At 38.6% G+C, this 16,264-nt stretch overlaps 1 long non-coding RNA gene across 1 annotated transcript in view; it reads left to right on the top strand.

Annotated features, from left to right (window-relative positions):
* The first annotated feature begins 343 nt into the window (after positions 1-343).
* The window catches only part of LOC124788260, a 31,031-nt gene continuing 15,110 nt past the window's right edge, over positions 344-16,264 (top strand). Inside the window, exons 1-2 of the long non-coding RNA XR_007016077.1 lie at positions 344-3,283; positions 3,374-3,470. This is a non-coding gene — a long non-coding RNA (uncharacterized LOC124788260). The remainder of the gene's footprint in view (positions 3,284-3,373; positions 3,471-16,264) is intronic.

Below are 16,264 nucleotides of genomic sequence, written 5' to 3'. Positions count from 1 at the left end.
TTTGTTTGAGCTTCCACAGGCCTTAGTCTTCGTGAATCAATCATGTAATGCTGTGATCCTTACAGCTTTCACCTTGACTGTATCACATTGCATTGTTCTTCAGGAATTTCAGTTATCACTCTTGTGATTGTTATTAACAGCTAGTAACTCATGGTGTTTTGATAAACACACAGGAGTGCAGTGAAGCAAGATGAGTAAATATTCTAAGGTTGTCTGCTAACTGTCAGATAAAAATGATTAAGATGATACATGTTCTTTGATCTTTAAGTAGTTCCAGCCTTCCAAAACTTCACCTGCTAATGTCAGATGCACAATAATAAATGGGTAAGTGAAAATTTCCATGTTAAAAGGATCTTTGTTTATATTATGTAAGAACACAGTTAACCTATTGATGTCAATGTTGTATATAAATGTAGAGAAAGTACAATCAGCAAAAAAATGTGTCTGTTCCTACAAGAGGGTGCTATGTCCTTGATGTGCTGTATGTCATGTTTTATGATTACATTCTAGACATAATTTATAGAAACAAATTAGACTGCAGTTACAAGAACACATGCAACATATTTGATAGTGGGAGGCAGCATATGCAAAACAAAAGGACTGACCAAATGATCCTCTCCTATGTAAATTGCTGTAAACCATAAGAGCAAAGATTTTGTTTTTGTTAGATTGAATGTTGGGTCTTTTCCAAATATTGCTAGGAAACTACAGGCACATTGAAAACTTTCACACAAGATGGAAATATAAATGAGCAGTAAGGTAGGAAAAAACTTTCATCAAATTTGTGAACTTACTTTAAAACAGACATTAATGAAAGGTTGTTTTTAATATACTTTTCTTGTAATTGTAATCTGCTTGCTTCCTGTTTATATTCCGTCAAATGTTTTTGAAGTTGCATTTTGTCGTGCAGTGAGGTAACAAATTTTAAATTTAATTGTGATGTATGTATTTCTTTCCCAATTGTGATGCAGACTGTTTCTAAACAGGGCACCTCATTCACAGAAAAAAAGAGAGCAAATTATACAGATGTGTTAATTATAATATGGGGCATACTGTGGATTGGAGGTAAAGCACTTACCACACAAAAAAAATGGTAATTGAGTCCTGGAGATAAAATGGCAGTGAAATATATGTTGCAATAATAAATCTATCAACTATTTGTAAAAACTCATGCATGTTTCAAAGTCAGAGCTATGTCTTGAGGCCTTCCCGTATCTTATACAACAACTCTCTTGCTTTTTAGTGAGTCAGCTGTTACCAATGATGGCTGGATTATTTAGTTAGTGGGAATACAAGTGTGTAACAATTTATCCAAACAAAATGTAAAAAATGTTCTGTGAATATTGTTATATGCCATCAAACTAAATATAGTGACATTTCTTGCCAAGGTAACATTGAAGCCTAGGCTCAGAACTCAATGTTTGAATGGATTTGTCTCTTGTGACTGTATGTTAGTTCCATCTTGGACACAAGAAGTGATCTTTATTTTTGCTGCCGAACATGCCTATTCCATTTTGAAGTGGATGTATGTCATATTATGTAAAGATATTTCCCAGAATTATGAAAGAATATTACTTTTATCCTCATTGCTTATTCGCAGTCCCAATTATAGTCAGCTACTGCAACAGAATGCATTCTCCTTCTAGTTAAACTTGCACAGAAATTTTAGTAGTCTGTTTTGCATGTCTGCTCCTCACTATCCAATTAAATCAGACTATAAATCTTTAAGCAAGTTCCATGCATCAGTTGGTTTTAAACAATCCATTTCATGTGCTGAATGTTGATCTTTCTGTATTTGGTACCAACACGTTATTCGTCACTTCCTCTTTCCCTCATGAAATGTTTCACTTTGATTTATTTTCAATATAATAATCATGCTGTGTGGTTGTCATTTTTGCTAAGCATCGAGTGGCCGAGTGGTTCTAGGTGCTACAGTCTGGAACCGCGCGACCGCGATGGTTGCAGGTTCGAATCCTGCCTCAGGCATGGATGTGTGTGATGTCCTTAGGTTGGTTAGGTGTAAGTAATTCTAAGTTCTAGGGGACTGATGACCTCAGAAATTAAGTCCCATAGTGCTCAGAGCTGTTTGAACCATTTTTGCTAAGCATTAACAAAGTTTTTTGTACAACATCCTCAGGTGCTTTAAAAAGCAGCTCATTGTGCGACAATTTTTTTTTTAAATATTTATTAGTTGTGCACCATCTGCACAAAATAAGTTGTTCCCAAGAATGCTGAAGCATCACTTTCTGAATCATTATTTCGTATTTCTTTACTATGTATATTCTCACTCCAGACTTTTATCTTATGGGGGTTAATTATGAGACTGAATGTGTCCTGGAGGAAAGCTTTGGCTAATTGATTATGATTCATATTTGTTATTACAGAAGTTTTTCTTTTGTACCAAATGTTCGGTACTCAGTCGTATCACACATTCAAACTGTTTTTCGGTTTTCGTGTGTTCCATATAAATATATGTGTTTAGTTCCTAAATTTGAGTTTGAGATGATAAATGTGCTAAAATAAAATGTAGTCAACCACTTTCACGAACTGCAAACATGAAGAGATAAAGGGTTTCACTGGTAACAAATACAGCGCTCATTAATCAAATTCTGATGTGTGCCATGCAAAGAGTGATATGAGTAAAGCGAAGTGCTGTACAGAGGAAAGTGAACAGTGGAATATGTCACCCAAACGTTTATGTGCTTATCCACTGCTAAACTCTTCCTCTGCGTGGGGAAAGTTCTGTTGTACATGCCAAAATAAAAAGTGGCTTTCTAATTTTTTTTATTTATTTATTTATTTATTTTTGTTCTGTTTCATTCACCAGGTTATTTTGTTCCATTTGTTACTATTCTAATACAAGACTTTTATGGATAATTAAAACAAAAAGTGTTGCTTCAGTTACATAATGCAAATAAGCTTTAAATGTGCATGAAGACTTTTGGAATACATACTACATATATGTAAACTGCAAGTGAAATATTCAGTATTTGTATAACATTTTGATACTTCTTGGAGCTCATTAGCAAAAGAAAAAAAATGGACTTTTAGTAATATGCAGTGCATGTGTTAGTCATATTCATAATTTTTTTATGAGCCTAGATTAGACTACTGTTCAAATGATTCCTGAAGGGGCATTTGTTACTGGCAAATAACCTTTTCACATTTTATAGGAGACAAAAATGACTGTTACATACATAGTTGATTGCTTCCTTGATCTTTTCCTGAGCCATTGGAGAATCAGAGATGATGGATGCTTCATTACAGGAGACAAAATGTGCTTGTAAGTATTCTATAGGTATATTTCACTGCCACAAAGAATTTACAAATGTGGAATGAAATTGAATATTCAAAAGTGCCATATCTGTTGCAGCAACTAAGAATCAAGAGGGCAACACTTTCTCACAAGTTGTGTGCAACATCAGACGACATGCACCTGCATTGTATGTTTTAATGATGCCATTTTCTGGGTAAGTTTTTGAAACCTATACTAAATTTTTCACCATATAAAGGTTAATTATAACTAAAGTTCCAGTTTCAAAACACTCTAAGAAAAGAACTGTGCAAATTGAAACAAATTATGAAATTTTTCCTACTAGATAGCAGTGTAAAAATTATAACATAAATGGGTTTGGTTACAAATGACAGTTGAATCGCAGTACTATTGCTACGGTGCGAGTTGCACAGTAAACCAACTGTACTGTGCCATCTGTGTGACCAGACAAGTTTGACATTAAACAGTTGTGGCACTGTAGGTAAGCCCATACTTCATGGGAAGCTCATACCATGTTGGATGGGAAACATCAGATTTTGATTGTCTTGAGCCCAAAAACCACATAGAAAACAATAGTAAAATTGAAACTTCCTGACAGATTAAAACTGTGTGCCGGACCGAGACTCGAACTCGGGACCTTTGCCTCAAAAAAATATGGCCCTATGGTAAACAATCCCACCAACCCACACCACACCACACAGATACCTTTACAGAAGGATGCATTACCAGTTGATATGAAGTTGATTTTCCATTGACCATATTCTGCAGTTCTGGGTATTAACATGTCCTTGGAGGCACAATGGGCTTCATTCATCCATAGAATGTTCTGTTGATCATTTATTGTCCACTACCATATGAGCAAGAGGTTCTAGAATAAAAATTTGTCTTAGTGGCAGGTCAGCATGAACCAACTCCTGAACATGGATAATTTTATATGGATGGCAATCGAGGATGTTCTATAGAATTTCATGCACTGTGCTCACAGGCAAGCCCATGGTTTGGGCAATTCCCCATACACTGCACATTTGCATGCCACTGCTCTAATCCTCCTGCAATATCTTCAGCCGACATCGGATCAATTGTTTTCCTACCTCTGCAAAAGAACCTGTCTTTTTGAATTTCATCATCATTCTTTCCAGACCGATGGCAGACATCAGGCCAACACCTTTTTAATACCCTTGAGTCTACAGAACTTCCACAGAGCTACTGGCACACAGTCACCATTCGTGTAAAAGAGCTTTACCAACAGCAAGCTATCCTGCATTGAGACAGCTGTGCTAAGTGTCTCAGATGCAAACTGAAGAACAGCAGCATACCCGCATCTTTTATGTTGCAAATTCTGCCACTTACAGTGCCATCTAGTGGTAAAATTTTCATTAAATTTCTTGTTTGCATGACATTTCCCCTTCTTTAATGATAATCCATTCAAATTTGATTTAATTCTGAGCAGTGGTTCATTTTTAAGTGTTCTGAAGCTGGAGCTATAATTGTAATCAACCTGTATTTTGAAAACATTTGTTCTCACTGAAAATAAGTATGATGTTCACAAGATCAGGTATATTGAAATACTAGAACTATGGAAGAAAAGTATGTTTTGTGGTTTAGTGATTATTTTAAAAAGTTTACATTTGGTCCTTTTTTTGTGCCATGGCAAATATAAGTATAGCATCTGGACCTGTTTGGTACAAACTGAGTGAGGTGGTGGCACATTAGTAAGATGCTGGACATGTATTTAAGACAGAAATTTGGTTGAGGAGGACAGATACTCAAGAGCCAGTGATGATGAAAGGGACCCACTTGTAGTCTATGTATAAGTGTGTCCTTCAGTTCTGTGTAAATTAAGTTCCTAAAAGTAGATTTTGTTTTGTTTTGTCATATCATATTTTAAAGGCTCTCCCAATTTTGTTTACAGGTGAATTGTGTGGGGAACAACCATTTGTATGCTTGAGTGATAGATGTGGTTATTCTTATCTAGTTTTTGTCTTAAAAATCTCCAACACAGAAATATGTTAGTGGTTCCTAGATTCCTTAATAGAAAACGTGTCTTGAATCATTTTATAGAATATCTAATAACTCAAATTTTTCAGCTTTGCTGTGAAAGTTTCATAAGAGTCAAATGATATGTTTCCTTCATTATAAATGCCTTCTGCTTGTTCAGCTAGATAAGAATCCTGTAAATTTGTTCATTATTCTAATTGTTGTTGTTGTCGTCGTCGTCGTCTTCAGTCCAAATACTGGTATGATGCAGCTCTCCAAGCTATTCTGTCCTTTGCAAGCCTCTTTATGTCTGAATAACCAATGAACCTACCTCCTTCTGAAGCTGTTTACTAAATTCATCTCTTGGTCTCTCTCTAAGATTGTTATCCCCTACACTACTCTCCAGTACTGAATTGGAGAGCCCACAATTTCTCTTGAGTGTATCCTATCAACCAATCCCTTCTTTTAATCGAGTCGTGCCACAAAATTTTTTGTCTCCATAATTCTATTCAGTTCTTCCTCATTAGTTACACAATCTATTCATATGATCTCCACCATTCTTGTGTAGCACCACTTCCCAAAAGCCTATATTCTCTTATTGTCTAAACTGTTTATTGTCCGTGTTTGACTTCCATGCAAGTCTATAATAAATACAAATAACTTGTGAAAAGACTTCTGAACATTTAAATCTATGTTTGATGTTAACAAATTGCGCTTCTTCAGAAATGTTTTTCTTGCCATTGCCCATCAACTTTTTGTATCCTCTCTACTTTGACCATTGTCAGATACTTTGCTGCCCATCAGCAAAACTCATCTACTACTTTAAACGTCTCATTTCCGAACCAAATTCCCTCAGCATCACCTGATTCAATTTGATTACATTCCATTACTCTTGTTTTGCTTTTGCTATTGTCCATCTTAGATATTCCTTTCAAGATGCTGTTCATTCCGTTCAACTGCTCTTCAGAGTCCTTTACCATCTCTTGACAGAATTACAATGTCATCTGCAAACCTCAGTTTTTATTTCTTCCCCATGAACGTTAATTCCTACTCGAAATTTTTATTTGGTTTCCTTTACTGCTTGCTCAGTGTACAAATTGAATAACATTGAGGATAGGCTACAACTCTGTCTCACTCCCTACTCAACCACTGCATCACTTTCTTGCCCCTTGACTCTTATAACTGGCATCTGTCTCCTATACAAGTTGTAAATAGTCCTTTACCCCATGTATTTTACCTGTGCTACCTTCAGAAGAAGAGTGCTTTCCAGTCAACATTGTCAAAAGCTTTCTGTAAGTCTACAAATGCTGTAAATGTAGGATTTCGTTTCTTCAACCCATTGCCTAAGAGAAGTTGTAGGGTCAGTATTGCCTCACATGTTCCTATATTTTCCCATAATCTGAACTGATCTTCCCCAAGTTCATCTTCTACCAGTTTCTCCATTCTTCTGTAAAGAATTTGTGTAAGTGCTTTGCAGCCAAGACTTAAGATATTATAGTTTGGTAATATTCACACCTATTAACATCTGCCTTCTTTGGAATTCGAATCATTACATTCCTCTTGAAGTTTGTGACGGTATTTTGTCTGTCTCATACGTCCTGCACATCAAATGGAATAGTTTTGTCATAGTTGGCTCTCTCGAGGCTATCAGTAGTTCTGACAGAATGTTGTCTACTCCAAGGGCTTTGTTTCCATGTAGATACTTAGTGTTTGTCAGATTCTTCTCACAGTATCATACTTCCCATCTCATCTTCCCTTTATATTATATTGCTTTCAAATTAATCTCCCTTGTATATACTCCTTCCATCTTTCATCTTCCCCTTCTTTACTTTGTAGTGGTTTACTATCTGAACTTGTGATATTCACACAGCTGCTTCTCATTTCTCCCAGGGTCTTTTTAATTTTCCTGTAGGTGGAATCTATCTTGCTGTGAAATATGCTTCTAAATCCCTACATTTCTCCTCTAGCCATTCCTGCTTAGCCATTTTGTACTTCCTGTCTGTGGCGTCACTGCCAGACACCACACTTGCTAGGTGGTAGCCTTTAAATTGGCCACGGTCCGTTAGTATGCGTCGGACCCGCATGTCGCCACTATCGGTGATTGCAGACCGAGCGCCACCACACAGCAGGTCTATAGAGACTCCCTAGCACTCGCCCCAGTTGTACAGCCGACTTTGCTAGCGATGGTTCACTGTCTACATACGCTCTCATTTGCAGAGACGACAGTTTAGCATAGCCTTCAGCTACGTCATTTGCTATGACCTAGCAAGGCACCATATTCAGTTACTGTGTCTTCTGAACAGATAATGTTGTGACTCATGTACCGTCAAGAGCGACATTCGTCATTAATGGATTAAAGTTAAGTATCAAACTAATTATGTCCGCTTTCTGAATTCTCATTCCTTGTCATGTTCCAGACCTCACGTCAGTATAGTTCTTCCCTCCTCACGCCAGCCTGCGTGAGCTAAAATGCATGCATTTCGGACTCCATTCGTAACACGGTGTTGGCTCTTCTGCCAACACAACACTGTCGATCTCATTTTTTAGAAATCTGTATTCCCTTTCACCTACTGCATTTCCTGCGTTTTTCTATTTTCTCCTTTCATCAATTCCTGTTATATCCAAGGATTTCTACAAGGCCTCATCTTTTTGTCTATTTGATCCTCTACTGCCTTCACTATTCATTTTTCAAAGGTATCCATTCATCTTCTACTGTATTCCTTTTTGCTGTTCTAGTCAACCAAGCCTAATACTCCCTCTGAGCAATAAGTCTGGAAACTGTTAATTTTGTCTTATATTGTACACACTACTGAATAAATGCATACAAATTGTTGTGGTCTTGGTTGTTTGCTGGTTTCAGTCCACCTAACATGGGCTCAACTGTATAAAACATTATTGAAGCTGCCCGACCTGCGAACTCCATAAAGTTTACCGGGTCTAGGCAAAGCTGTCCATCCTGAAACACTACAATTTGTACGTGTGACAACTGGTGTTAGAAGTGTGATCAAGCCATGTCCACTAACCTCTCCTTCTGGCTTCAGTTGGATGAATGTTTCCAGCATGTGTGATCTGTCTGTCTGAGAAATTTCACTGTGTCCTTATTATCTGGTTGTTGCAATATGATGGGTGTGAAAGTCATCCATTGAAGAGGTGGTGCAACATCTTTTAAACATGATTGTGCAACTGTGTGCGGATAACAGTGATTTGACTGAGGAACTCAATAAGTTAAGAATAGCCAGAATGGTGGAAACCCTTTACTTAAGCAGTGCTTCTTCCAGAATGATGGGATTCCCAATGTCAGCTTTGGTAATGCCATCCAGAGGAAATTACGGCAGTAATCAATGTTTTTCTGGTCATGTGGAGAACTACTGTGACTTTTGACAGGTGACAACTGTTATCGCTCACATAAGCCATCGTGTGATAAATTGGCAACCCTAGCCCAGATTCAGTGAGGTTTATGGGGTTTGCAGGTTAGTGAGCCTGAGCTGCGGTTTGGACTTTGACACTGCCTGCGGTGGTCTCAGTTTCAGTGCTATTGTCCATACTTAAGCTCAACTGGTCAAGTTCCAACATTTGATGGACTGAGTCAAACAATTAGCGAAGACCATTTATTCACTACAGTAGACAATATAAGACAAAACTAATAAGGCCTAGCCATGTCACCTCAAAAAGTCTGATCCTTTGGACTAATGCCACTCCAGCAGGTGGGTGCCAGTGCTTCCCTCCTTTTAATAGGACCAAGAATGAGGACTAAGGCAAAGGGGAAAGTCCCTGCAACAGAGAAATTTTGATTAATTTTGTAGAATTGTGTGACATAGCATTGGGTGCATCATGCTTATCCGACCATGTTCCACAGTAATTAACTGGTCAAGTGAGGTTTGAGTATGCAGTAGAATTTAGGTAGGTTATCATGGCAGTTTGTAGGACAGGTAGTTAAGTTAGCAGTAGTAATACATTTATCTGAGTACTTCAGATGACAGTGGGTGGTACATGGAAGGTTTCTTGGAACATTATTTGACTGGTTCTATTCCTGTGCAAACCTGGTAGTCGGAAGACTGGTTTGATGCATCACTCCACAGTAGTCTATTCTGTGAAAGCTGCTTCATCTCAGAATAACTACTGCAATCTACTTCCTTTTGAGCCTGCTTACTAAATTCATACCTTGATTTTTGCAGTTTTTATCTCCCACATTTCCCTCCTTTACCAAACTGACAGTTCCTTGATACCTCAGAATGTGACATATCAACTAGTCCCTTCTTTCAGTCATGTTGTGTCACAAATCTCTTTTTTCCTGATTCGATTCAGTACCAGTTCATCTGATTTTCAGCTTTCTTTTGTAGCACCACATTTCAAAACCTTCTACTGTCTTCTTGTCTGAACTGCTTAGATCCATGTTTCACTTCTGTAGAAGGCTGCACTTCATACAAACAAGTTCAGAATAGACTTCCTAACAGTTTATATTCAACACTAACAAATTTCTCTTTTTTCAGAAATGCTTTCCTTGCTATAGTCAGTCTGCATTTTATATGCTCTCTCCTTTGATCATAGTCACTAATTTTGCTTCTCAAATAGCAAAAACCATCGACTACTTTTAGTGTGTCATTTCCTAATCTAATTCTAATAGCAACATCTGATTTAATTTGACAACAACCCTTCTTTTATATGTCAACGAGAAGTCAAACCTTAATTTTCCTTCATTTCTACCTTGTTTTACCTTTGTTACTGTTCATCTTATAACCTCTTCAAGGCATTATCCATCCCAGTTGACTGATCTTCTAAGTTCTCTGCCATCTGACAAAATTACAATATTACCAGAAACTCTCAAAGTTTGCATTTCTTCTTTCTGGACTTTAATTCCCAGTCCAAATGCTGCTTTGGTTTCCTTTACTGTTTGCTCAATGCAGAGATTAACACTAGGGAAAGGCGACAACTATGTTCGTTCACTTCTCAACTACTGCTTCCCTTTCAAGCTCCTCGACTGTTATAACCACCATCTGGTTTCTGTACAAGTTATAAATAACCTTGTTCTGACTGTATTTTATCCCTGCTGCCTTCAGAATTTCTAAGAATGTATCCCACACAGTTTTAATCTGCCAGGAAGTTTCATATCAGCGCACACTCCACTGCGGAGTGAAAATCTCATTCTGGAAACATCCCTCAGGCTGTGGCTAAGCCATGTCTCCGCAGTATCCTTTCTTTCAGGAGTGCTAGTTCTGCAAGGTTCGCAGGAGAGCTTCTGTAAAGTTTGTAAGGTAGGAGACGCAGTACTGGCAGAAGTAAAGCTGTGAGGATGTGGTGTGAGCCGTGCTTGGGTAGCTCAATTGGTAGAGCACTTTTCCGCAAGAGGCAAAGGTCTCGAGTTCAAGTCTCAGACCAGCACACAGTTTTAATCTGCCAGGAAGTTTCATATCAGCGCACACTCCGCTGCAGAGTGAAAATCTCATTCTGGAGTGTATTCTAGTCAGAAGCTTTGTCCAAATCTGCAAATGCTATGAATATGGGTCTGCATTTATTCAGTCTATCATCTAAATCAAATTGTAGGGTCTTAAGTCTTGGATATTCCTGCATTTCTCTCGAACTGGCTCCCACCAGCTTTTCCATTCTCTATATATTACATGTCAGTATTTTTCAACCATGACCTTTTAAATTGATGATTGGTAATACTCAAAACTATCAGCACCTGCCTTCTTTGGGAATAGAATTATCCCATTCCTCATGAAGTTTGAGGGCCTTTCACCTGTCCCATACATTTTACCCACTAGGTGGAATAATTTTGTCATGACAGGGCCTTTTAAGGATCTCACTTATTCTAAAGAAATGTCACCTACTCCAGCACCTGGTTTCCACTTACGTCTTTCAGTGTTCTGTTAGATTCTCGCAGTATTGTATCTCCCATCTAATCTTCACAGACTTCCTCTTCTTTGTCTGTAAGATTGTTCTCAACTTTGCTTACCTTATATATCCTCTATACATTCCTCCTGCCTTTTAGGTTCTCCTTCTTTGGTTAGTACTGGCTTGCTATCAGATTCCTTGATATTCATACAGTTGCTTCTATTTTCTCCAAAGGTCACTTTAATTTTCCTATAGGCAGGATCTCTATTTCCCCTTGTTATGCATCCTTCTATAGCTGTGTGTTCCTACTTAGCAGGTTTGAACTTCTGTCAATCTCATTTATTAGACATCCTCAAACGGGATGAGAAAATGTTTGCGGGTAAAGAGTTGGTTGAGTTTTGTGACCTAACAGTGTGAAAATAAAGTCCCACAACAGTCCATAACATCATAGTTTGAATAAGAGAAGAGAGTTTTTCTTTGTGGGGAGGAACGTGGCAAGCAAGTTGCAGCATTGTGTTCTACATTGCAAGCAGAACTTGGGAGATGCCTTACTGGGTTTCATCCTTTTCTGTTGAAGTCCATATTTGCTTGATTTTATAATATTACTTATGTCGTATGAATATATGCTGTTTCAAAAGCACCTACACATTGAGGATCTCTCAAAAATGCATCATTATTGACACAATTTGTTATCAGAAAATGATGGAAAACGTCAAAAGACATCACATTGATAGTTACAGAATTTTTATATTTGGTAATTTTTGTATTATAACTTGCGTGTTATGAAATTATGCTATTGTAAAGTAATAAAACATTGAAGATTTATCCAAAAAACATTCTTGGTACAATTTGTTGTAATGAAATGTTGGTTAATAACATATTGGTGATTATGGCCTTCAGTAGATCATAACATAAGTCGTGGTGGTGTCTTGTAGAAGTTAAGTGTGGTTTAGTGGGTAGAAATGTGAAGGTACATTGTAGAGTGTAGTTGGTTAGTGTCCTGCTGTATTCAGATACTTTTTTATTCACCTTCACATTTTCAAAATGGTGTTGAGATTTTCTTATTGATTCAGTATTTAATTTTGTTCTTCTGTATTCGGTGTTAGGTAAATATGAGAGTGCTATTTCTCTGGAGTGAGTTTGATTGATTTTGTGAGTATGCCAAATGATGAATTGCAAGATGCATGGAAGCAGTGATCTAATAAGATTACCCTTCAGTTTTTACTGAAAAGTTAGAATGATGAAATAATTATTATCTTTATGTGGAAGAGTACTGTAAATTTTTATCGTACTGTATGTAACTAAACGAAACAAGTTGAAGTCCTTACTGACTGTGCAGGGAACTTTCCTTTTTGCCTTATAACATGTTTATGGATACATATTTGTCTTCATGTGTACTACAGACAGAACAGCACACCTAGTATATGGACTAGCTAGGAAATGTGTATTTTAATAGAGCTAATGTGGGAATTTTATGCCCATCCATTTTCGTAAACAAAACCTGTGATTTGCAAGCCAGATGTAGACAACTGTTGCTGGAGTGCTGCAGTTGCAAATCATGATGAAGGCCAAGTCCTGTGAGATTCACCAGCTCATTTCTAATCATGCACCAACCTCAGTGAAAACCACATCTGATGTGCTTAATGATGAGAGACACATCCTGTGTGAGAATGACTCTACTAATAGTCTGAGCTCCCCTTCTTCTTCATCTGATTAAGTGTTTCACCATGTCTCCCTTACTCCTCGTAGAGGTATTTTTAATTCTAAAAGTGATGTTCCTTCATGTTAGGTACATTCTTTCTAATTAGTATATAATACAAAAAACAGAAATTCTTACCCTAAGACTCTGCTGCTATGAGAATGATTCATACGGTGCATTGTTGGATACGGTTAGCATAATCGGGAATCATCTCTGCATGTTTATGAGAACACCTAACAGTCTAAAGCTGATGGTATCAAGATCCAGACTCACTTGCCCATCGATGAATGCAACTACAGCTTGCTGGAGCTTCAGCTTCACATTTTGTATAGCTTTCCTCAAATATAAATAAAAACCGAAAAATACCTAATCTACCCTAGGAAATGAGGTAAACTAATCAAAAATTTGATGGATACCTTGCAACTCCACAGTGTGGAGTTGCAAGATGTCATGTCATAGTTAACATAACATGTCACATTATAGTTAACATAAGGAGGATGTACTGGTACTGATGGAACCCCCCCCCCCCCCCCCCCCACACACACACACACACAAAACCCCCTTATCCATTGTTGGGAATTCCTCATGCAAGGTTCATCATGGTGTTCATTATGGGTGTCACTCAACCTGTTGGTTCTTACTCTGCAGGTGCCTGGTAGTCTGCCTCTAGGGCTCCTTAGAAGTGTCAAGCTCAGTACACGTGGACAGTGATAGTCCTGGTAACTGTTGTTCTACATTGACAGGTGACAGTGTCTCAGTATCTTGAAATGGGCTTGTGAATTTTATGATTAAGTTCTTTCCTGTACTTTGATATACAGCTTGTTTACATAACCTATTATTCATCACAGTATTTTCCTATGGCCCCTTTTTGGCTTTTTAAGAGTGTTGGTGCCCTTTAACTGAGTCTGAGTAATCGACAATTTCCAGGCAAAATCCTGTACAGAAGAAAGGTCTTCCTATGGCATTGCTTTTGGTAAATTTAAGGGTGATGGTATTTTGCTACTGAAATTCATTTAGCACAGTGGGAGTTCTTTGGGCTCGTACCTCACTGTACTCTCTCTCTCTCTCTCTCTCTCTCTCTCTCTCTCTCTCTCTCTCTCTCTCTCTCTCTCTCTGGGACTTCATTTAGCCAACTCTCACATTTTTCAGACAATGAGAGACAGTGTGGCATTGGGTTGCAGGCACACAAGTCTCTCAATTCAGTTAACTTGCATGTGGTGTGTAGCCGATCGTCTTCTCTGGGTAATCAGCTACATTGATCTCCCAACTTCTTCTCCGAAGACTATAGCTGGTTAAAGGAATTTTTTAAAATACTTCTCTATCCTTGAAATAATTTTGGTACCCGTAAAATACTTTTCGGTTCAATCACTATATATTTTCAACTTACACAGACAATAACTTCTCAAGCTAACTTATTGCTTAAACATTAGACTCATATACACATATCCAAATAGAATACACGTGTCTTTCTTTGTTCATAGCAAAGACTTGCAGTAATTCAAAAGTCTCTAGTCTCAAATTAGTCCAATACATGAATGAACATAGAAATATATATTCAGTTGTTCATTAGTCTTTTTACAATCAACAGAGACACTAAAGAACACAGGATACTACATAAAGTTTCCTTGTTCTTCTCGCCCAGTACACGGAGACTCTGTGGACAGTACAGCAGATACTTGTCTGCCACCATTCGGCCGCCGAGTCCATCTTTTTCTCGTCACATACAAATAGGTGATGCACAGCAGGGCATATTCGTTTCTCCCACTCACCTCTAAAATATTGGGTGTTCGAAATGGTGGAAGACCGAGTGGTTCTAGAATTTACTCCGAAATTCTCAAAGCACTACACAACCTCATTGTATTTCCTGATAAGGAGTTCTGTCGTGTATGTTGAATTAGGGCGATGTCACAAATTATTGACATTTGTTGCTTCCAGAGAGTGACCTAGATGCTTCTTAATGGTAAATGGGGAGGCTTATACAATTACATGCAATATGGCAATGACTGACTGGGTAATTTTACAGTTAGGAACTCAATCTGTGAAATTCGAAGAGAAGTATAAACAACAGTAAACATCAGCTGACCTACTGTAGTGTTTATCTGACAGACCCATTGAAGATACAGTGTGAAGACAATGTCCCATTGAAGGATGTGTGTATAGTTAAGTATTGAGCAGCTGAGCAACAACAAAAACAAAGTTGGGGCCCAAGGCTTGACTGGCACTGAGTACCTGTAAATTGTCCCACCCAACTACTACTCCACGAGTGGCACACATCCATCTTACACACAAACATGCAATGGGCAAATACCCAGTTGGTGACCATTTCTCTTTCAGATTCCATACACAAAAAGTGACCCTCTGTGAGAAAATGCCCTCTGTGCTAATAGCTTGCAATTTTTGCATAATAGGCCACAAATTTTCAATATAATTCTCCACCCCAAGAAAGGATTTCAATTCTTTTAACACTTTAGCTACAGGTAAATTGTACACTGCTCCCGTGAGTCACTGTTTGGGTTTCATTCCTTTCTGTCTAATATGACCTAAATGGCGTACATCTTGCAGTCACAGTTCTGTTGACTTTGAATGAGGCGAGTGGCCCTCAACTGATATAGTACATTTTACAGTCCTACAAAATGCCCGTCTGTCCATATGGAAGATCATAACTTCAACTAGATGAACCATAAATTTTCCAGCTCAAAGTCCTCTCGACACACCATCTAACAGACATAGGATTGTTGCTGGGATATATTTTTTTTATCCAAAGGGCATGCAGAAATATTAAGAGGCCTGAAGAAACTATAAATACTGCTGTAGGCTCATCCTGTGGTGCTACTACTGTTTGGCGGTATCTGCTGTGTCACCCACAGGCTTTATTTCTCCTGTATAATTCTGTTTTGCAGCTGCTGGCCCACCAACTCCTCCATTCTTGGCTTAAGATTGAGAGAATACCATAGGGCTTCTTGTACATCATTTGTAATCTAGCGATCAGATATACACTCCTGGAAATGGAAAAAAGAACACATTGACACCGGTGTGTCAGACCCACCATACTTGCTCCGGACACTGCGAGAGGGCTGTACAAGCAATGATCACACGCACGGCACAGCGGACACACCAGGAACCGCGGTGTTGGCCGTCGAATGGTGCTAGCTGCGCAGCATTTGTGCACCGCCGCCGTCAGTGTCAGCCAGTTTGCCGTGGCATACGGAGCTCCATCGCAGTCTTTAACACTGGTAGCATGCCGCGACAGCGTGGACGTGAACCGTATGTGCAGTTGACGGACTTTGAGCGAGGGCGTATAGTGGGCATGCGGGAGGCCGGGTGGACGTACCGCCGAATTGCTCAACACGTGGGGCGTGAGGTCTCCACAGTACATCGATGTTGTCGCCAGTGGTCGGCGGAAGGTGCACGTGCCCGTCGACCTGGGACTGGAACGCAGCGACGCACGGATGCACGCCAAGACCGTAGGATCCTACACAGTG

The sequence above is a fragment of the Schistocerca piceifrons genome, chromosome 3 (assembly GCF_021461385.2).
Source record: "Schistocerca piceifrons isolate TAMUIC-IGC-003096 chromosome 3, iqSchPice1.1, whole genome shotgun sequence".
Classification (NCBI taxonomy): domain Eukaryota; kingdom Metazoa; phylum Arthropoda; class Insecta; order Orthoptera; family Acrididae; genus Schistocerca; species Schistocerca piceifrons.
This window is presented reverse-complemented; position numbering and strand designations above follow the sequence as displayed.